This window comes from Canis aureus, chromosome 11 (assembly GCF_053574225.1).
Source record: "Canis aureus isolate CA01 chromosome 11, VMU_Caureus_v.1.0, whole genome shotgun sequence".
NCBI lineage: Eukaryota > Metazoa > Chordata > Mammalia > Carnivora > Canidae > Canis > Canis aureus.
Window position 1 is genome coordinate 13,424,166 of NC_135621.1, and position 23,632 is coordinate 13,447,797.

Consider the following 23,632-nt stretch of genomic DNA (forward strand, 5'->3'; position numbering starts at 1 on the left):
AATACGTGATAAATGCAGCAGTTCTGTAAGACAAAGAAAAATAAAAGCAGTGCTAACACATAGTGGACGTTCAATAAATACTTCTTGAATGAGAGAAGTGCTCACCCTCGGCACCAGAATCTTGACCATAGTTGTTAGTTGGTGCCACCCGGTTTCGATCTGCCTACACCCGAGGAGGATCCTTTAACTCATGACTTTATGAAGGTAGCAAAATTATTAACAACTGAACCCTCACAATGGAATAAGAACAATATTCTGGCACAGTTTTATGAATATGAGCTGACTTTAAAATATGAGTGTGTGTGTGTTGTCAGAACTATGAATAGCCCCACTGGGGGAGGCACTGGGGGGATGCTTAGGTGGGGCTGGGCGTGGAGCTCTCCCACAAGCCGGGAGCGAGAACTCAACTCTGCACCTGAGGTCCATGCCAGGGAAAGGAAAGCCTCTGGTCCCTAGGCGGTGTGGCTCCTCTTCTCTCTTTAACTAGGCTGAGCAGCCTCCTGCACCTCCTTCTCTCCCGCTCAGCTTCTGAACGGCCAGCTTGAGCAACAGGGGCTTTGTGCACACACAACGGGATTCTCAGTTGCTGCCTCTTATTTCTCAGAGCTCAACCTTCAAGAGCATCATCACACTGACCAGATTTCTAAAGAGATCTGCATCGCTCCTCTGTGTCTTCCTGCAAACGCCAGCTGCTGCTGCTGTTGTGTCAAGGGCACACCCCTCTTTGCTTGCCAGTGAGCTCTGCTTCTGCTTGGGCTGCAGGCACGCTGCAGGGTTCTACAACCATCCTGTCCCCCGTGGCCAGGAGGGAAGAGCTTCCCATGGCACATGGCCTGCAACTGCTCCCATTTGGCCTGGTAGTTCCTGGGATTGATTCAATGGGTACCTAACAAGAGATACAGGAGATGGGATCCCATGCAAGGCCTGGCTGGGCTGGAGGGGATGGGCGAGCGGCTGCTCACACCCGCATTTTTGTGTCTTCCATCAGTGTCAGACTTGAGATGAGCAACAGAGACTGAGAGTATTACGGATGGACTCGTGTTGGAGTGACTCACTGGGCATATGAGAAAGCCTGGGGACGTTCGGACTCCGTGCTGGTGAGAAATTCCGGATTGAAAGACTGCCCGTGTTATCCAAGCTGCTTAAAACACTCATGTATTCAGGAGAGCATCAATATCCCGAGTGAAGGGCAAAGGCTTGACTACGTGGAGGTCCTGGGGTAGGGTCTACAGTGCCCGGAAGCTAAATCTCAATAGAAAGCAACTTCATATACACAAAGTATAAAAGCACACTGTGTTTTTATCCGTTTTTTTAAAAAGATTTTATTTACTTATTCATGAGAGACACAGAGAGAGAGGCAGAGATACAGGCAGAGGGAGAAGCAGGCTCTATGCTGGGAGCTCGATGTGGGACTCGATCCCAGGACCCTGGGATCATGACCGGAGCCAAAGCCACCCGCTCAACCACTGAGCCACCCAGGTGTCCCTCTATCCATCTTTTTTAAAATTATTTTATATTAGAGAGAGAAGGACAGTGGGGACGGAGGAGCAGAGAGAGAGGGACGAACAGACTCCCTGCTGAGCACAAAGCCCCGATGTGGGGCTTGAGTTCACCACCCTGAGATCAGGACCGGAACTGGAATCAAGAGTCGGACACTCAACAGACTGAGCCACCCAGATGCCCCTGCTTTTATCCATCTTAAATCTCCTATCTAAAATTTAAAAAAATTAAATTAAAAATCTTCTCATGAGCCCACTTTCCCTCTATCTGACATTCCAAAAAACACTCCTCAAAAGAGCTGTCTACCCATCGCCTCTGGTTCCTTGCCTGCTATTCTCTTGTATCCTTTCCAGTCAGGCTGCACTTTCATCACTCTGATGAATCAAGGGTACCAACGACCTCTTCCTGGAAATGTTTTCTTCATCTGGTTTCTAGGACCCTGAACTCTCTTGGTTTGCTTTTATCTCTCTGGTTTCCCCCTAGTCTCTTGCTGGTCCCATCTTTTCTTCTCAATATCTCACTGTTATGGTGCCCTGGGCTTCCATCTGTCTCTTCTCCACCCCTTGGTTGTCTCATTTGATCTTGCCCTGTGACTCCCAATTGTGTACCTCCAGCCAGGCCTCTCCCCTCGACTCTGGACTTGTATACCCAACTCCTCTTTCCCTACTCCGATGCCTAATAGATATCGTTGTCCTACTCTCCCACTCCAGCCCATCTCCACCACCAAACCCATTCCATCCTCAGTCTTCCCCATCTCAAATGATGGCAATTCTATTATTCCTAGTCGCGTAGGCCCCAAAGCTGGTAGTCATCTTTGGCTCTCCTTTCTTTCATGCTTATCTAATCCATCAGGAAATCCTATTGTATCTACTTTAAAAATATATCCAGAATCTGATTGCTTCTTCCCACTTTCATTACTAACTCCTTGGTCATCATAATTTCCTCCTTTAGTTTGTTGCTATTGGCTCCTAACTGGTCGTGTCACTTCTCTGCTCAAAATATTTTAGTGGCTGCCTATTTCTCTATCAATAAAGGCCAAAATATTTTCAGTGACCTACCAAGCTCTATAGGATCTTGCCCAGTTACTACTGATCTCACCTTTTATTTTTCTCCATCTCATTCACTCTATTCCAATATTTTTATTGCTCCTTGAACATAGCAAGCATGTTATGCATGTTATATTCTGCATGGCTCACCCCCTCAACCTTTTAGAGTCTCTTCAAATGGCATCTTCTCCCTGAGGCCTTCCTTGAGAACCCAATTTATTGATTGGTTTTTAAAATATTTTATTTATTTATTCATAAGAGAAACAGAGAGAGAGGCAGAGACACAGGCAGAGGGAGAAGCAGGCTCCCTGCGGGGAGTCTGATGCAGGACTCGATCCCAGGACCCCGGGATCACGCCCTGAGCCGAAGGCAGATGCTCAACCACTGAGCCACCCAGGGGTCCCGAGAACCTAAATTAAAACTGTCATACCACACCCCCACTCTCCCCAGCATTCCCAATCCTCCTGCCCGGCTTTTTTTTCTCCTCATACTCCTTAGCACATTCTAACACACTTGATACCATAAATTGTTTACTGTATATTGTTTCCCCTATTTTGTTCACTGAATGCCAGCACCTACAGCAGGGTTGGCAAATACCAGGGTTTAATCAGTATTATTGAATGGATTAGTTATACTAGTTACACAATTATACTTAATTATTAAATTTCAATGCAATTATTTTTACAGAGCCAGTAATTCCATTATTTTTATGGCATAGTTTAAAACCACACACTGTCATTAACAACCACTAATTATTTTCATTAATTCAGTGTCACTTCGTGGAAAATCATATAATCCTCTTCTGCAGATTCCAAAGTACCTGTCCTTTCTACACTGGCACAAAGGAAACTCCTAAACATTGCCTCTATTATAAATCATAATAACCAGCCTTTGTGGCTCAAACACTGGAACAATATGGCCACACACAGGGTTGTGGAATCAGGTTGCCACGGTAACCTCTGCTCCCATCTTCTCCGAGTTTAATTGTTCATTGCTAAAATTGCACCCTCTCGAGTTCAGCATGCTTCGATTGTGCCAGGCCTTAGCTGGCAGGAAATTAAGTGACAGTGTTATTATTCTCCATAATTACTTGCTAATGATAATTTATATTTAGAAATATGAGAAAATAAAGGCAAATGATATTTAGGAGAGCTTTTCAATCCACCTAATGCTGTTTAAACATTGGTACTAGCTTTGCATGTTGTAGGGACAGTCGCTTTACATTCCTGGCCCCCCACGTGTACCATCCCGCCCCCATAATATACCTCTACCTTTTGGTTCATTGTGTTCCTATGTAAGACAACTGAACTTGCTTCCTTGGTCTCTAGTCCTCTGGGAGACTCAAAAAGGGAAAACAGTTGTTGGAAAATAAATGATTGACATAGTTTAAGTTGTAGGTAGTAAAGACCTAGTTATGAAAAGGAAAATGGGCCAACAAAACAATTCTTCAATTTCTTGATTATTTGGGAAAAGTTAGATAATCATCACTTAAAAAATAATAAATCTATAGTAAGTCAGTAAAAATCAATGGCAACTTTTTAATATAACCTCTTCCAATTTCAGAAACATAACTGTAATATTTATAACTAAGTTAATTTCCTTAATAATGGAATGAAATTATCTCATTTTCTAGTTTTATTTGTAATTTTTCAAAGCAAAGAGGGTTACTGGCTCCACACTTAAACTGTAATCCTGGGCCTTAACAGATCGTGGAAGCCTGGATCAAGCCGTGACAGCAGGCACAAAAAAGGAGTGTAGACATGAAGGTATTTATGACATGGAATCACCTGTGAGTGGATACAGGTGTGGAGAGGAGGGAACAGTGGGTAGAACAAGTGGGAGGCATCTAACCTGGGGAGGCTTTTGCAAAAAGATGGGGATCCCATTTGGGGCACGTGGCCCACTGGGTGAATGTGGTCAGTAGGCTGTGGTGTGAGCCTACCCCATGAGAGGCTTGGATGGGAACCGTAGATTGAGAGCGAGCTAGCCAAGCCACAGGAGCCAGTCCAATCTCCAGAATTTATGAGAATGATCACTGGGGACTCAACAAAGGCTGCTTCTTACTCTCATTTATTTCCAAACAAACCCTGTGAAGGATGTATACCCTTTGAGGTTACACGGACCTGCGAGTGGACACGGCCCCCTAGGCGGAGTTCTGGTCCCAACAGTCCCTAGGTGTGAGGACTCTGTGGGTCAAGAGAAGCAGAATCTTGGGGCTCAGTCTGCTGTCTTTTATTCTATTTTAGGTAGGGCTTGGAGTAGGGGATGGCAAAGAGAGGGGGAAGCAGATCCTCTTTCAAATGTCCAGCTTGTCTCCACGTAAGGAATCTCTTGCTGCACCCTCACAGCAGACTTCAGCATCTGATTTCTCGCCACACCATGGGCCTATTGGAGGTCTCAGTACGTCAGGCTTCCTCCAGGGAACTGTCAGCACATAAATGGTAGCCAAGGCTTTGGGCTTGGAGGAAATCCCAGGAAGGACAGAATGAGAAAAGAAGGGACCAGAGATGGAACCCTGGGGAACCCTGACATCTAGGATCAGAAAGAAGAACCATAAAGGAAACTAAGATAATCATCATTTATTGAGAGAAACAGGAAGAAAAATGGGGAGGGCAGGGGAGGTGGTGGAAATGGTTTTCTACAAGTCAAGGGGACAAGGGTTTCAAGTAGGGAAGAGTGTCCCAGCAAGCCAAACGATGCAGGGAGCTGTTAAATAGGGCTGAGGATTAGTCCTATGGGTTTGGCAGTTAGGAGCTCGCTGTGACATTGGCTAAACCAAGTCTTATTCCTTCAAGCCAGAGAGCAATGCTGGACCAAGAGGTGAGGATAGGAATCTAAGTTGAGGTGGCTAGAGGAGGGAGTCACAAGATTGAGTAATTTTCCTCAGTCCAAGAAAACATTATTTATGTTATCTGTATTATATAAAATATAATTTATATTGAAACTATTTGTAGGTTTTAAGTCATCATTTACTTTATTGTCTAATATAGGGGTGCCTGGCTGGCTTATTTCATAGAGCATGCGACTCTTGATCTCAGGGTTGTGAGTTCAAGGCCACATTGGGCATGGAGCCTACTTTAAAAAATAATGTCTACACAGATACATGGGGGAGGGGAGAAGGAAACACACCCCAATTCTCACAGTGCTTGCAGTAGGATTGTGAGTTTACTTTTTTTTAAGATTTATTTATTCATTTTAGAGAGAGAGTGAGCAGGGGAGGGGCAGAGGGAGAGAGAATCTCAAGCATTACTCCCCACTGGGTGCAGAGCTTGACTTGGGGCTCGGTCTCAGGACCCCAAGATCATGATCTGAGCCGATACCAAGAGCTGGACACCTAACCAACTGAACCCCAAGGTGCCCCAAGTTAGGGCTAATTTAATATATATGATTACGATTTGCATTGGAACATCAGAGAACAAGTGCAGGACACTGAAACCACCAGCATGCAGGTTTAAAGAGTAAGCTCTTAACCCTGCTGCATCTTGGAATCACACTGAAAGCTCTGCAGGAAATACCAATGCTGGGCAGCCCCGGTGGCTCAGCGGTTTAGTGCCTACTTTCGGCCCAGGGTGTGATCCTGGAGACCCAGGATCGAGTCCCACGTCGGCTTCCCTGCATGGAGCCTGCTTCTCCCTCTGCCTGTGTCTCTGCCTCTCTCTGTGTGTCTCTCATGAATAAATAAATAAATAAAATCTTAAATTGAGAGAGAGAGAGAGAAAGAGAATCTCTTAGGAGTGAAGCCCAAGCTTGGGTATTTATTAAAGTTACACAGAAGATTCTACAAACATCTGGGTTAAGCTGCATAGCCCGACGGTGTCTAAAAAAAAAATCATTCCATTGCCTTTTCCTCTCTCCGCCCCTTCGCAGGTCAAGGCACCCTGACACGGCTTCAAGGCCTATACCATCCTTTCTGCGGGTCTCTGATTATTTCTGTATGTATTTGTGTGACTATTCCGTTAATGCCTGTCTCCCCCACCGGTCGGTGCACCGGGTGATGACAGGGACCCTGCCAGCTTTCTGCGCTTTGTTGAGCTCCCAGCACCGGCCTGGCACAGCGTAGCTGCTCAATTAATATCTGCTGAATGAAAAAACAGGACCGAAACACTTAGAGGTCAGAAGATGGGCAGGTTTCACACCGGGAATACATTCCATCTCTTCCCTCCCCAGGTGGGTGGGACTGGCCTGAAGGGAGACACTGGAGCCGAAGGGAGCCCCAATCTGGCATCAGGCTGAAGCTGGGCAAAGCAAAGAGGAACGGAATACACATTCCCAAGAGGGGTGCTAGGAGGCCAGGACTGGCCTAAAGCTTCAAATCCTAGAGACAAGAACGAGAACAATAGACGTCTGGGGTTTGCAAAATGATACAGGAAGCGAGTTCAGAGGGAGACGTGAAGAGCTCCCATCTCCAGGCCTGAGAGCCTTTTGTTGGTGCCCAAAGCCAAGTTCCCGAGAATTAAGGGCACCTATGCTGTCCGGCCTAATATCAAAGGGACCTGTGAGCCCTGAGACCCAATGACATTTATTTAAACAGTATCTGTCAGGGGCGCCTGGGTGGCTCAGTGGCTTAAGCAGCTACCTTTGGATCAGGTCATGATCCCAGGGTTGCAGGGTCGGGGCCCTGCTCAGCAGGAAGTCTGCTTCTCCCTCTCCCTCGTGCCCTCCCCATCACTTATGCACACACTGTCTCTCTCTCTCAAATAAATAAATAAAATCTTTAAAAATAATAACAATAAAAGGTACCGGTCAGGTCAAAAAATTGGAACGACTATGAAAGTGCAACCTTTTCTTTCATGAATAAAAACCCCAAATCAGTGAAGTGATTTGTGTTTGTAGGTTTCTTGCTTCAAGCATGTGCATAACTAAGGGGAAAGAGGACTTGAGATTAAGAACAAATATCATGCTTTATTTAAAGCGGATCTTAAGTTCATAATCGCTTCCAAAAATATTGTATGAAAATGTGTGTTGTGTAACCTCATTTTTAAAGTGACTCAGACCTCTGACTGATTTAGTATTTAAAACAGTTCAACATTTGAAAGGTTGATTCTAACCACATTCACGTATGGCTGCAGCTCCTGCCCATCAGGATATAAAAACCGAACTCACTAGAGATTGCCAAGGACGCACGAAGTACATCCCCCGTCTGTAAAGTAAGGGACAGTTTGTCTTAATCTTCCTAGAGCCATTTGCTTTCTCATTTAAGACGTCCGTTTGAGTGCGGTCCTTTGGTATAAAATCTTGTACATAAGGGAAGGAATCAGCAAAGCGATTTGAAATAAAGCTTTTGCAATTGTTTGAAAAGGAACGAAGGTACAGAAAGTCATTTTTGTGCAAACAGAAGCGAGAATCCCAGGTGAATCTAGTAAAGGTAGTAAGCAGCATCCTTTTCCGAGACCTTCATCCCACAAACTGTACTTTTGATGTCATGGAACTGAAGCAGAGACGGGATTTTACTATTTCCAATTGGCTCAAGAAAAATTGCTTCCAAAAAGAAAGCGTTTTCTCGGTAGGCACGAATTCAAGGATCTGAAAACAAGGTTGTGAATCCGTGAAGCAAACCGGGAGGGACATCAGGGGCATGTCCTCTCATCAACTGAAACACGACGGTACCAAGAGCAGGGAGGCGGCCTGTTTTCACTCGCAGGATGCCTCCCGCAGGCCAGGTTGCACGCAGGCAGGGCTTTGCACTTGTGGAACACCTCTCGCAGGCCGGGTTGCCCGCAGGTGGGGCTTTGCACTCGAAGAGTGCCTCTCGCAGCCCGGGTTGCACACAGGCGGCATGTTTGCACTTGCAGGATACCTCTCGCAGGCCGGGTTGCACACAGGCGGCATGTTTGCACTTGAGGGATGCCTCTTGCAGGCCGGGTTGCACGCAGGCAGGGCTTTGCACGCGCATCATGCCTCTCGCAGGCCGGAGCGGCACAGGCCACCTCTAACACCAGGCTTTCAGGCTGAAGCAAGTGTGAAGAGGGGGGGTGCGCCTTATGCTGCTCGCGCCCCCAGGCCCATCCCAAGGCCCGTCCAGAGTCCCCGTGGCCCGTGGCCGCCGCTGCCACCTGTCGCCGCAGAACCACGGAGCTCCCGCCAGTGATGGGCCAACACGGAGCCCCCAGGGAGCCGCAGACACACTGGCCACCAGCAAAGCCCAGGATTCGGGCGCTGGCCGCAGACCTCCGGCGCTGGCCCGAAGCAGGCGGCGACCAAAGAGCAGGTGGGCAAGGCGATGCTGGGACATCGAGACAGGCGACACGCGAGTCAGGAGCCCCGGCGGACACCCTGGTAAGGGTGTATTTGCCTTCCGATCGTTCTTACGTTAAGAGGAAAGTAGCTCCTCGGCGTGACAGGGGGACACCCGGCGGAGGTCTTGGGGCTCCCGCAGACCCGCTCTGTGACCTGGCAGGCAGGATTCCTCATCTACACCCAAGCTGTGCAGCTTCAGGGAGCCCCTGGAGCTGAGGCAGGGGCTGTGCCAGCTAGGCCCCCTCAGTGGCCCAGTGTGAGGCTGTCTCCATTCCACCCCAGGGCCCTCCCGTCCTCAAGCCCCCATGGGTTAGCTCCGCACAAGCCCGGGGTCCTGCTGTGTTGGGGCTGAGCCGAGTGGGTACACGCCCTGCACCTGTGGACTTTACAAGTCAAATCAGAGGAAAAGACCTGAATCCCAAAATGATCCCGATGAATGAGTCAGAAGCTTGGGAACGTGCCTACAAGAAAGACCTGCCACTGCAGAGAACACCGGGGAGACTAGGGTCTCAAGGGGGATTTCTCCGGGAAGTGACCGCTAGGCAGAGCGCGGAGGACCAGAGGGAATCGGGTAGACAAGGGGGCACCCGTGGAGGAGGGGGCAGAGTATGGGGGAAGAACTGGGAGAAGCCAGGGTGGCTGGTTGGCGTGGCCCCTGTTTGGGATTTGGGTCTAACCTGAGGACTTCGGGGAATCACCCAAGGCTTCTAGGAAGGCTGATAGCAAAATCAGATCCACATTTTGAAAACCGCACTGGGTGCTGTGTGAAGCATCTGTGGGGCGGGTGAAAGAGTAGAAGTCGACAAGCTAGGCTGGACGCTGTTGTCATGGTCTGGGTCAGAACCGGTAATGGCCTGGCCCGTAGGGGTGACGACCCCAACCCGGGGCTGGATGCTGGGGTGAACACTACAGGCTGAGCCTCTCCCTTCATGGAGCCTATGGGGAAGGCATGAAACTAGTATTTACAGTGGGAGTGAGTACAATAGGGTGACAGAGTTCTACAGGGGTGCTGAGCAGAGGTTCTAGAATACTCTGCTGGTACTCTATCCCCTCCTGGCCTGGAGCCTGGCTTTAAGACAGCTCTTCCAAGGACAGAGCATAATCATCCTTGGATCCCAAGTTGGTGGCTCATCGATAAATCAGCTAGTTGCTGACTCATGCCTGGATTTCCGACTTTTGGAATTTACCTCTTTGAAAAAGCGGACACCTGCTAAGCATCAAACTGGTTCCAATCTCTGTAACTTGGTCCCCCCCCTTTCCAACCCCAGATCCAGACTAGGACCCTCAGAACACCCAAGCTTGCCAGTGAGGATCTCCAGTATCAGCAAGTGTGACCAGATCAGTATCCCCAGTGTCGGACCCATCCCAGGGAGGGAGTCTGTGTAAAATGCCAGATCTTCTCCTGCTTAGACCCTTAGAGTCCCACTGGTTCTCAAAAAAAGGAGCAGCTCTCCTCTAGCTATTCTTGATGAGGGACTTTCATCAAAAGCCCTTAGTTCCATTAAAACAAAACAAAACAAAACCTTACTTCCAGCAATGGAAGCTTTTGGAAAACAGGGACATTTCACATGGTCATCTTGATAGATTAATGAACAATTTTGCTGAACTATTTTTTATCACGAGAATGTTATAGAAATGTTGTTAATGTACATAAAAGCAGAAAAGAGATATTACATTTGAAAAGCACTCCTACATAGTATTTACTGAGACTCTTTTCTGATGTAGGTCATTTTCTGAAAAGACTGAAAAACCACTGTGGCTTTCATTTTAGATTTCAAAGTGTGAAAGAAAATGAGATCCTGATAAAAATCCTGACCGCATGAAGATGAACTGCCACAAAGGCACGAAAACAGAATTTTAGAATAAGCAGTTAATTATGACTTTTCCACATATAAAACTCCCTGCATAATAACAACAATTGCGCGTGTGGTACTGTGGAATGATAATTTGTGGAATGATAATTTGTACTGATGGCGCATTAACCAATTCAAGCAAAGTTAATAACCACAAGCTTCAGGAGGAGAGGAAGAGTCTGACTCAGAATAATGATTAATTCGCAATGGCGATTAACACCTTGGAAGGTCTCAGTAGAGAAGCTAGCGGGGTGTGCAGCAGTGATGTCATCAGACTGGTTATGTCTGGGTTGAAGTGCATCAATGATGTGGGTCACGAGGTACGGAATCTCTTTTTATTTTTTATTATTTTTTTAAGATTTTATTTATTCATTCATGAGAGACACACAAAGAGAGAGGCAGAGACACAGGCAGAGGGAGAAGCAGGTTCCCTGCAGGGACCCCGACGCGGGACTCGATCCTGGGTCTCTAGGATCACGCCCTAGGCCAAAGGCGGCTCTAAGCTGCTGAGCTTCCCCAGGCTGCCCGGAATCTCTATTTTTGAAAGAGAGGAAAGCCAGGAAGGTATTTTTGAGCTAAGATTGATGTCACGATTTATCTTTATAAAATAATTGGATATTGTTGTGCACCCCTGGGATCTCTGCCTCCCCCACCACACGTACTATCTCCCTTCTGATTTCTTCAGGGAACTAACAAAAGACACGCGGGGATCATAACCTATAGCTTCTACTTCTGGCTCTCCCTCTCACTTCTGTAGATTGTAGAGCAGTCCATGTGAATAACTTCAATGTCTGAATTCAAAGTCGGTCTTCAATTTGTGCTCAAAGGCCAGGAACGTGCAGGTGTTCCTGAAATGACTGGTGCGTGACTAACAATTTTTCCACGTTGGGCACAAATAAGGGGCTGCCCTCTGGCTTGTGGTTACGGCAGCTCTTCAAGGGGCCTGCCTCTGTAGTTTGCCTTCGGGAGTCAGCAAGGAGGGCACTTACCAGTCTGGTGGCCTTCTCTGCCCTCAGTCACATCGCCGGCCACACGCTGGATCAGAGTCTGTCCCCAAGACGGACCACCGAGTTTCTGGCTGAGTTAAACATTCATAGCACCTGAACGAGATCCCTGCCAGGCAAGGTCATCAATTGTCCGGCAGCCAGCTGCCACAGTGGCAGGCCCAGCAAATGGTCACGCTTTGGTTGATTTGTTGAAACTGGCAACATTGCTGGTTTGGGGAGAGGCAGTGTGGGATGTGGAGAAAGGGGTTATGGAGTCAACTCAGGCTGGGTTGGGATTTTTACTGAGCCTCCTCTCAGCTGGATTGCCTTGGACTCTTTCTTAATCTCTTTGATCTTGAGTGTCCTTATCTGTAAAATGAAGAGATAAGGAAGCCTACTTTGTAGACTGTTGCAAAGGTTTCAGATAACATATATAAAATTCGATCACAGAGCCTGGCACATAGTAGGCACTCAGTAAGAGGTAGCTAGTTTCCGAGAACCCTTCAATCCATCCTCCCATTGCTGTCGGATGATACCTTCCCCAAATACTATTTTTATTTTGCCTTTTTCTGTTGGCACTCTCCATTCCAAACATGGCTGCCTGGTCCATTCACTCTCATACAAATGATCCTGGCTTAGCCTTGCCTGGGTTTTCTCCAGCCTGGAAAGTCCTCCTCCCTTGCCTCTGTTTATCCAAATTGTTCCCATGTTTTTGTTTTCTTTTGCTTTGTTCTTTAAACCCAGCCTAAGTCCTAATTGCTTCTTTAGGGGAAGCCTGACTCATTGATCTCCCATTCTCTTTGATAAGGGCACCTGTAGGCTATGCTTCACCCTAAGTCATACCAGAATTTTTTGTGTGCTAATCATATAGAAACCCCAGTGGCAACCCTCTCGGGTCCCCTCCCTCCCTGGGAGCTTTGTGCTATCACCTTGCTGTCATTCAATAAACCTTGCTTCACTGCCCACCACTCGTCTGTCTACCTCTTCATTCTTCAGAGTGGTGTGACCAAGAATCACAGGCACCAATGGAAAAAAAAAATCCTGTGACAGATACAGTATTATCACCTTCATGTTGATTTTACTTGATGAGTAAGTACCTTCAACACACATGCTTTTGTGGGACCCAGAACACAGCTTTGAATGAAACAAAAGTCAAATCAGTTTCAAAATCTTTCCTAGAATTAAATTATAGAATCACAGAAACACCATTTTCAAGCAGTAAGTACCCTAAAAAGTGCTCTAAATCTTAACCCCTGTTATTTTACAGTTGAGAAAACTGAGAATCATAGAGAGAGATGAAATGACTTGTCCACCAGCACCAGTTTAGGTGAGATCCAGAAGGGCAAGTTGGGTTTCTGACTTCCAGGCAGTGACACAAGGGGACAGTTCCAGGAATGTCTAGCACGGAGACGTACACACAATTAAGTGCGTACTTGTGATGGTTAATTGAATGTGTCAGCTTGACTGGGCTGCCCAGATAGTCTGGTTAAATATTATTCTGGGTATGTCTGTGAGGGTGTTTCTGGATGAGATTCACATCTGAATTGGTAGAATGAGCGAAGCAACTTGCCCTCCCCAGTGGGAGTGTGTCTTATCCACTCTGTTGAGGGCCTGAATAGAACAGAAGGCAAAACAAGGAAGAATTTATCCTCTTCCTGACTGTCTTCAGGCTGGGCTGTTGGTCTTCTCCTGACTTCAGAGGTGAACTGGTACCATCAACCTCCTGTCTTCTCAGGCCTTTGGATTCAGGCTAGAGCTGCACCATTGGCTCTCCTGGATCTTGAGCTTGCCAGCTGCCATCTAGGGACCTCTCAGCCTTCATAACCACATGACCCAATTCCTTATAACAAATCATATATATAATCTCCTGTTGGTTCTGTTTCTCTCTGGAGAACCCAGACTAATACAGTACTCGGTAATGTGGAGAAATGACATCTCCACAGTTCAGTAGTGGGGAGGCACCAGATGCGTGAATCCCAGCATCCTGGAATTGAGTCCTGATTCTGACTCATATGTTTTCCACAGAGCCATGCAAACCATCTGAATCGCAGTCCTTCAGTTGTAAAACAGAAAAAGGAAATGGAGCTTGGTGTGGCTGCGGGGGAGGCCACGGTGCATAAAATCGTGGGAGAGGAGAAGCCTGAGAAGCCGCATTGAGCCGGAGCCCCCAGAGTAATAGAGGGGAAAGTTCCAGTTGCAGCGCTGAGAGGTGATCTGCTGAAGAAGAAGCTGCAGACCGCCCAAGAAAGCCTACAAAGATCTCCAAGTTTGGATCTGTCATAGGTAGTCACGCAACAAAGCCTCAGCCATGGCCATCAAACTTGCATCAAGTCGGCCTAAGGAAACTGTTCCAACTCTTGCTCCAAAAACCCTGTCAGTAGCATCAGCTTCTAATGAAGATGAAGAGAGTGAACCAGAAGAAATGCCTCCAGAAGGAAAGATATGGATAAAGACTATTGGAAGGGATACGTGAACATCAGCAAGGCCAGACCCCTTCAATAAAGGAAAGCATGGGGCAGCCCCGGTGGCTCAGCGGTTTAGTGCTACCTTCAGCCCAGGGCATGATCCTGGGGACCTGGGATCGAATCCCATGTCGGGCTCCCTGCGTGGAGCCTGCTTCTCCCTCTGCCTGGGTCTCTGGGTCTCTCAGGAATGGGTAAGTAAAATTAAAAAAAAAAAAAAAAAAGGAAAACATGGTTTTCCTGATAACCTCAAGCTATGGGAACAAAATATAAAATCTCATCTAGGAAATGTCCATGACCAAGACAGTTAAGTGACAGGTTTTGAAAATGAAGTGTGGGGTAGATGTAAAGTTAAAAGAAACAGTTTCCTTTTTAAAAAAATGATAGAAGACTTATCCTTGGAGCTGCCTTTTTTTTTTTTTTTTTTTCTTTAAGATTGAGTGGTTGGGGCGCCCGGGTGGCTCAGTTGGTTAAGCATCTGCCTTCCCATCGGGTCATGATCTCAGGGTCGTGGGATCCAGCCTCGACTCTGGGTCTGTGTTCAGTAGGGAATCTGCCTCCTCTCCCCCTGGTCTCTCTCTCTCTCTCTCTCTCTCAAATAAAATCTTAAAAACAGATTGAGTGGTACAATAATAAATGAGAGTTTGAAATTTAAAAAAAAAAGAAGAAGGAAATGGGACTAGACATACATGCTTTACAACCTTACCAAGTTGACATCAGACTCTAAGACATAAAGGATATAAAGATATTTTACACATAAAAAAATACTATTAAGATCTTGTCAGCTTCTCTGAGTGACTTTTACAAATATCACAGGAAGGCCGCACATGAGTGCTGTTGGCTTCCCAGGCTAGCATCTTTAGGAGAAAACTTTGAAAGCTGGGATATGGGTATTTTGTAAAGGATTTTGTAAAATAGTTGCTCCTAATGAAGCAGCTAATAAAAATCAGACATGTGGGGCTAATCTACTTTCCTTCAGCAGAAGCACCTGGAAGCCATCTGAGGTCTTAACTGACGGAAGGAAGGACATAAGCCAGATCTTTTTGCTTATAGTAGACTTCCCTTGTCCTGAGGAGGAATACCCACGAACACTTGGAACATTTGCCTAAGTTCATACATAAGCTTTTAGAAACAGTTGATAATAAGTCTTCTGCTAGGGTTTTCGTTGTTATTTTAAAGGGATAAGATTTTTTTTTATAGTGATGGTTTTCATTCTAGCTTATGATATTCTAAGGCATCTCCAAAATCTCTAAACCAATTACTTTTTATTTACTTTACAGTTAAAAAATAAGTAGAGCTCGCAGAGTATTCTTAGCAAATGGGTGAGATTGAAGGGCCTCAGAGTCAAACAATGCACTTGTCTGATTCCAAGAATACTGAGGATTACAGCTCAATACGGACTGAATAAAGATGTGCAACAGAGTGGATGCAAAACAGAAACACCAGGTAACAGAAAGCAGTTTGGGGAAGCACCTGGAGTTTTGGGGCGGAGGGAGCTAAGATCTACAGTATCTGTGGCTGATAGAAGTCAAGGATAATGAGGGTTCCCTCATAGGAGAAAATCCGGACTTGGCTGGAGAGAGCAGTTAGCTGTGCTCAGAAACTACCGAGTGAATTCTCAGGGGTCAAGTGGCAATAAAGAATGCTGTCACCGGGGATCCCTGGGTGGCGCAGCGGTTTGGCGCCTGCCTCTGGCCCAGGGCGCGATCCTGGAAACCCGGGGTCGAATCCCACGTCGGGCTCCAGCTGCATGGAGCCTGCTTCTCCCTCTGCCTATGTCTCTGCCTCTCTCTCTCTCTCTGTGTGTGACTATCATGAATAATAAAAATTTAAAAAAAAAAAAAAAAAAGAATGCTGTCACCGGAGAAATGGGTGATGGGTGAGGCACATCTACAGCTGGGGCTCCCAGTGCTGGCTGGACAATGAACTACCTGGGAAGATTTTTTTTAAACCATGATATCAGTCCCTCACCCCCTTAGAGTCTGATTTGATTGGTCTGAGAGCCGAAGCACTTGTGCATGTGCGTTCACACGTATGCACAGGTTGTTCTGTTTTAAAGTTTCTCAGTTAATTTTACTGGGTGCCAGCATCGAGAACCACTGGTCAAGGTCAGTTGCCACTCCTAAGAACTAACATGCTTAACTGTCATAGCTACGAGTGTTTAACTGCTATAACTGGGGTCATCCCTTCTCTAGACCAGTCCCTTCCCCCAGACAGGTACTCTAACAAAATAAGTTAATATACAGGTGCTGTTGACTCCACTCTGACCTAAGTTAAGTATCACCCTTGCACCTGCGCAAGCAGAGCCCTAAAGCTGGGCCCCACACTTCCTCTTTCTTCGCAGCACCACCTTCCTCAAATTTTCTAGTCCCCATCCGGTGCATGGGACCCAAGGCTAGACCAGGATTTGTGTGGATCTCAGTCCCCATTTCTATAATTTGGGGCACTTTCCAACACTATAACCCCCCTCCAAAGCCCTCAACCAGAGGAGTTGGCCAGGTGCCTGGAAAAGCTCTGGTATCTGTACCTTTGGAGTCACCTTGGAAGCCTATGAATGGCTCCAGTTCCACAGTCCCACGTTTACAGATAGTAAACATATGGCCCTGGCCAGCAGGCATCTTTCCCCCTCGCAATCATGTGAAATTGGGCCACCAGAATGGTGCGGACACACTGACACCAAGTAACTCAAGTTGGGCCATACACCCAGGAGTGGTCCCGCCCAAGAGAATCTTAACTCATTCCCTCGAAGTACATCTTTGTATCTTCCCAAGTTCCTTACACAGTTCCTTCTTTCCCCAGTTTCCCCCAAACTAAATTCCTTCTGGCACCTCGTTCTCTGCAGAGTCTGAATTTCTTGCCTCTAAATCCCCACTAATATCAGCTGACAATTATCTTGAATGTCAGCTGTAAATAAAGACCTTCCAGGTATTGGTTATTTAAGTCCCACTGATTACCTGTCTTGAGTCCTAGATACCTGTCTTGAGTTCTAGATTCAGGATAAACAAATGGTATTTCCATACTTCTCTCTCCCCTCCCATCCTTTTTACCCTCTTCTCCCGTGTAAGCCGATGTTCCAAATTCAGTCTTTAACACATGTGTCCTGCCCTGGGTCCTCTGTTCAGACTTGCAGGCTTAACTGTGAATCTGCTTATATTCTGGTCCTGGCCTCCAGTCTACACTGATTGTCCTTATCAAAGGCCATAATTATGACAGATGCTGTAAAATTCTTTTTAGAGTAAGAACAAGCATCAGAATACGGACAGTCCTAGGTTTCCTAAAGCAAGTAGTAATGGGAAAAAAGAACTGTTTTTTTGCTGAAATAACTGATATTTGCTGAAGTTATGGCCCAAGGTAGCGATGACAACAGGCAACATTTATTATTTACTCAAAAATAATTTCTGACACTAAAAACAAAACAAAACAAAAAAAAACTTTAGTATTTACTCAGCACTTACCATGTTCCAACTACAACCCCATGAGTTGGGCATTTTATCATTATCTGTATGCTTCAGATGAGGAAACTAAGTCAAAGAGAGGCTAAATAATTTGCCTGTGGTCAAATGGACAGTCCGTAGTAGAGCTGAAGTAGGAGAGCAGTCTATCTAACACAGAGTCCTGTCTGTTACCTCCTAATGAGTTTTACTCTAGAGATTTATTTATTTAGGGTACCTGGGTGACTCAGTGATTGAACATCTGCCTCCTGCTCAGGGCATGACCCTGGGGTCCTGGGATCAAGTCCCGCAGGGAGCCTGCTTTTCCCTCTGCCTGTGTCTCTGCCTCTCTCTGTGTATCTCTCGTGAATAGATAAAATCTTTTAAAATTTATTTATTTATTTGAGAGAGAGAGAGAGAGGCAGGGGCAGAGAGAAAGTCTTAAGCAGACCAAGAGTCTGATTCTTTTTTTTTTTTTTTAAGATTTTATTTATTCGTGAAAGACACACAGAGAGAGAGAGGCAGAGATGTAGGCAGAAGGAGAAGCAGGCTCCAGGCAGGGAGCCTAATGTGGGACTCGATCCCGGGACCCCAGGATCACACCCTGAGCCAGGGGCAGGTGCTCAACCACTGAGCCACCCAGGCGTCCCAAGAGTCTGTTTCTTAACTGACTGAGCCATCCAGGTGCCCCCTGACAAGTTTTACTTTAAAAAGGCAACTTTTCTAACACTTATACCAAACTGAATACTTAAACTGAATATTCGAAGGATGATGTTTTCCTTTTTTACTGAAGTATGCAAACCCATAGGGTCAGTGAGAATTCTCAAGAAAGAGTCTAGTGATACATGTAGAAAAATTGAAAGAAAATGAATTGTGCATTTACCTAAGAAAATTTCCAATAAACATTAGTTTTTATTATTATATAGAATGTTTAAAATATATATTAATTATTTTTATTTTAAAACTGAAATTCTGGGGATCCCTGGGTGGCGCAGCGGTTTGGCACCTGCCTTTGGCCCAGGGCGCGATCCTGGAGACCCGGGATCGAATCCCACGTCGGGCTCCCGGTGCATGGAGCCTGCTTCTCCTTCTGCCTATGTCTCTGCCTCTCTCTCTCTCTCTCTCTCTCTGTGTGACTATCATAAATAAATAAAAATTAAAAAAAAACTGAAATTCAAAAAAACTAAATAAAATAAAATTGAAATTCATCTGTGTGTCAGATGTTTTATTGTTCTGGCAACTGATGCCCATGTAAGATGAGGCTCCCAACTACTGACAAAGAAATTCAAGTATGATATTGAAGCATATCCTCATCTTCCTTCTTCTCGTACACCCACTCCCCTGTATTATCCTCCCACTTGAAGTTGGAATTAATCAAAATGTATTAAATTCTAAGATCAAGTAGCAACGGAAAAAGTGACTTATTTTTCCACGTCGGAAAGCCTGACGTTTATCTGTCCATCCACAGTAGCACATCCGGTCCAAGACAGACTCCCTCCATGATTTATTTACGTAATTTAAGGATTCCTACAAATTCCCATTACCGAGTAGTCAGTTAGGAGTTTGTTATTTTTACAATCTTAAAAAAAAAAATCCATAGTAGAATATTTAAACACACTGAAGGAGAAGAGATTCACTGACCTCTGTGGCAGATTTTAGATGATGTCATTTGTTTAGTAACATGAATAAGCACAAGAATCACTTTGGGTATAGTATAGAGAACAGAAAAGGAGCTATTTTCTCCATAAAGGGACCCTGTAGAAACAGGACCATAATCTTCTCATGGCTGATACCTAACAGTTGACCAATGTATCTAAATATGTAGATTGATTATTTCTAAATGAATATGTAATGTTATTATATTATTTTATTATTATTACATGCAGACTGATTATTTCTAAATGAATACGTAATATTATTATTATGTTTATTATGTTATTTTATTTTTGATGTAAATGTGAAGCTTTTATTTGATGTTTCAAGAAAGCTGGTGGGTGTTTTCTTGAAGTCATTTTTGGTGGATATATCATTTGAGAAGGATGATTTTATACACTTCTGGGCTCTGGCCAACATTGATAGGCTGACAACCATTGAAATCCTACTTTGATGTGGTTGCTAAGCAACGTCCCTTGCTAGAAAGGCAAATGCACTCTGTGTCTCTTACTGCCCTCTCTCGGCTGGAGCAAGATGTGCTGACTTGTTGATTGAAACAAGTGGAATTGTTGATTCAGGGACCAGGCATCTATTTCTAGTAATCTAAGTGTCAAGCACTTCAGGCGGGTTACCCTCCAGAACAGCTTGGTCTTAAGAGTGGACACTAAGATGAACTGGCACCTACCACAGAACGTAGTAGTGTGTGAAAACTCCGAAAATATTTAAGGATGAACCCAGAACAACACCTGCAGATGCATCATTTCATTTCACAAACTCCCGATCTTGCAAATAAAGAGTAGAAGCTAAACTCCATGCAAATCTGAATTCAAAGTTTGTTTTTGTCCTGCGTCACCATGCTGCTTCTCCTTCATATAATCAAAGCCAATGTGGGGTCTTTCTGGCACCACATTATTTCTTCCGCCTGGAGCTCTTTCATATTCCTGGGTTAAAGAAACAACTTTGGTAACTATTCATCTTTCACAGTGGAACGCCACTAAATATTTTTTTTAATACTGGTAAAACTACAAATAGGAGATTATATAGAAGTAACAATCAGGAAAATAAAGGGAAGAATAGTTAAAAGTGGTCATCTAATGGAGTAGGGCTGGGAATGGGGCAAGAGGGAAGATAAGAGCTTTTACTTTGATTTTATTTTTTTTAAAAGAATTTATTCATTAATTTGAGCAAGAGGGAGAAGGAAAGGGAGAAGCAGGCAACCCGGGTGGCTCAGTGGTTTAGCACCGCCTTCAGCCCAGGGCCTGATCCTGGAGACGAGGGATTGAGTCCCATGTCAGGCTCCCTGCATGGAGCTTGCTTCTCCCTCTGCCTGTGTCTCTGCCTCTCTCTCTCTCTCTCTCTCTGTGTTTGTCATGAATAAATAAATAAAATCTTTTTTTAAAAAAGGGGAAGGAAGCAGACTCACCGCTGAGTGGAGAGCCCAATTCGAGGCTCGATCCCAGGACCCCGAGATCATGACCTGAGCCAAAGGCAGATGCTTAACCAAGACACCCAGGTGCCCTTTACTATGATTTTAGACTCTCTTGTACTGCTTAATATTTGTACCTGTGTATGTATCAGTTTTATAATTATCTTTCTAAATTTTTAAGTTTTTCATCAATACTGTAGTTCAGAGACACCTGGAGAATAATTTCTGAGCCCAGAGAATGGTAAGGTGTTGTGGTAGGTCTACTAGTTAAGGTAAGCTAGCTGCTACCATAAATTAACCCCCGCATGTATAACGGCCCAACATCATAGAAGCTTATCTCAGAGCAACGCAGTTCCAGGGGAGTGAGGTGGGGCTGGAGGAATGAATGGGAGGAGAGGGAGGGAGAGGCAGCGTGTTGCACACAGTCATCCAGGGACCCGGCCCGCCTCTGCTGTCTGTAACATATGGTTTCTAAGGTCACCTGAGGATCAACATCAAGCCAACAGAAGGGAAAAGAACGTGGAGACATATGCCTGGGAGGATATTTATGGGCCAGGCTTGGTAGTGTACACCTTACTTCTGCTCACATTCTGTTGGTTGGAACTCAGCCAGTTGGCCACACCTAACTGCAAGGGAGGCTGGGAAATATGGGCCAGCAGAGCATCCAGGAAGAAGAGAATGTGGATTTCTGGTTAGCAGGTATCAGCTCTGTCACAGAAGATAACTATACTTACTTCTAGGCTTCCTGCTTCTGGGCACCCATAATTTGGTCTACTGATTCTCAGATAAAAGCCTTCCCCCCAGAGAGGATGTAGAAGATGCTCGGGCCCAGCTCCTCAGCCCACTTTTGATTTCATCTGACGTTGAACAGTTCCATGCTCACTGCAGTGACCCACATCGAGTGCCCTATAACTCTCAGCTCTTCTGCTTCTGGGGTTTTTCAGAAGTCACCAGAGTTCCTTCAGCCCTGTGCAGAGTAGCCCAAAAGTACGAGGAATGACCACTGTGGGCACAATCCTCAGTCAATGGGGGCTGAGTGGGTGGGTTCTAAGGCACGTATCACATGGATTTTCAAAAAGTCTCCACTGCAGTTGAGCCCCTGTCATTTGGTGGTAACCAGCCCAGTACTGAGCCACATACGGACCTGTCCTCCTGGCCTGTGACACTCTCTGCTTGCTCCTCATTCCTGCTTCCTCGAGTCACAGTCCAAATAGACTAACTGAACTCAAGTCCGGATCCAAGGCTCTGCTTTGGGCAAGAACGACCCAGATTAAGACAGATGATTAAAACAGATGCTTCTCCTGGCCTCTCAAGAAAGGGAACTCCAGGGGTGCCTGGGTGGCTCAGTCAGTTAAGCGTGTGCCTGGGGCTCAGGTCATGACCCCAGGGTCCTGGGATCGAGCCCCATATCGGACTCCATGCTCAGCGAGGAGTCTGCTTCTCCCTCTGCACCTCTGTCTGCCTCTCCCCCTGCTCATGCTCTCGGGCCCTCTCTCTCTAATAAAAGGGAAAAAATCTTTAAAAAAAGAAGAAAAAGAAAAGAAAGGAAACTGGGAATTGAAGAACCAATCCTGAGGAAGGACAGGGGAGGATGTGTTCTCTATTTTAGAGAATCTGTAGAGGGTATTGCTGGTGCAGCCTGGAAGCCTCCGCACCAGCTCCAGGCTTCCCCCAGACACTTGGTGACCTGCTCTCACAGCAGGCCTTGTCCTCTTGACAGAATAAGGCCCCTTTGGGGACTGCGAGAGCCACCGTCCAGGCGATTTGTTCGCAAGACACAGAAACCCTTTCAAGGTGGCTTAAGGAAAGAGTTTCATTATGAGAATTCAAGGGACTTCCAAGGAACTCCATGCAGGAAGCACAGTGGGGCCTTATGGTGACCGGAAATCGTGGAGCAGCTGTTCTCGGTCTTTCTGGGACAGCATGTTCTCTCAACTCTGCTGGATGTCCACTTCAGTCTCTGAAGTCTGGCTTCTGGGCAAGGCTTTTAGTTTCTGCTCCTCCATAGCATCATACTTTTTAAAGATTTAATTATTTATTAGAGAGAGAGAGAGAGAGAGCATGCATGCACGTGTGCTCACACACACATAAACACACACACACACATACATGGGAGGGTGAGGAGGGGCAGAGGGAGAGAGGGAAGCAAACTCCTCGCTGAGCACAGAGCCTGAGGCAGGGCTCAGTCCTACAACCCTGAGACCATGACCTGAGCAGAAACCAAGAGCCAGATGCTCAACTGACTGAGCCACCCAGGCCCCCCCACGGCATCTTATTTTGTGTGGCTTTGCATTAAAAAAGGAACCAACCATAGATCAAACAGAGCATAACCATAATCAAGTGTCTACCTCTGCAGCTGGGGCTTGGTGTATGTAGGGTTGGAGAGATGGAAGTCAAACTAGAAAAACAAGAGGGTTGTGGCAGGGAAATTAAGATGGATATAGTTTTGGGGTGAAACTGGGGCAGAGTGACCTCAGCGGAAGGGATCAATTTTCTTCATTAAAGGCCAAAGCAAGTTAGAAAGGGAGCCAGAGAAGATCTAGTGTAAACATCTAAGGTGGAAGGTGAAATGAAGGCTAGAGCTGGACAATGAAAGGAACCAAGGTGAGGTATAGCGCAAGTGTTGGAGAGCTGCAGGGCCACTCCGAGAAGTACATGTATCTACAGCTACGAGTGGTAAAATGCCCAAGTGCGGCTTAAACAATAAGAAAATGTGATTATGTCACATCAGAGACCTGGAGATGGGCTGTTCCAGAACTGGATCCTAAAGGAGCTTGATGATGTCAGGGCTCTGGGTTGGCTTCTCTGTCATTCTCGGGGTAAGACTGCCGAAATACCAACTATCACATGCTCCCATGTGCACGGCAGAGTTTTTCTTTGAAAGCCTCCCTTTTATCAAGAAGCAGCACTTTTCCCAGATGTCTACAGCATATGTCTCTTCAGGCACCACTGCCTAGAATGGGGTCACGTACTGAATTTCTAATCAATTACTTGCAAAGGAAAATTTCACAACAGCGGGGACTTTACTCGTTTTGTTC

The 23,632-nt window shown here is 45.9% G+C and overlaps 2 long non-coding RNA genes across 4 annotated transcripts in view; one reads left to right on the plus strand and one right to left on the minus strand.

The window, feature by feature from the left end:
* Nucleotides 1–9,654: 9,654 nt before the first annotated feature.
* On the plus strand, nucleotides 9,655–15,691 carry LOC144323385 (uncharacterized). The gene is made up of 3 exons (XR_013388812.1): nucleotides 9,655–10,956; nucleotides 13,648–14,278; nucleotides 15,365–15,691. It is a non-coding gene; the product is annotated as an uncharacterized LOC144323385 (long non-coding RNA).
* LOC144323386 (uncharacterized) overlaps nucleotides 10,952–23,632 on the minus strand; it is a 34,563-nt gene continuing 21,882 nt past the window's right edge. Inside the window, exons 3-4 of one of the 3 annotated variants that reach the window (XR_013388815.1) lie at nucleotides 11,626–11,991; nucleotides 10,952–11,170 (exon numbers count right to left, since the gene is read on the minus strand). This is a non-coding gene — a long non-coding RNA (uncharacterized LOC144323386). Of the gene's footprint in view, nucleotides 11,171–11,193; nucleotides 11,992–19,448; nucleotides 20,110–23,632 lie in introns of those variants that run through there. The other 2 variants (XR_013388814.1, XR_013388813.1) reach the window with 2 other exon arrangements.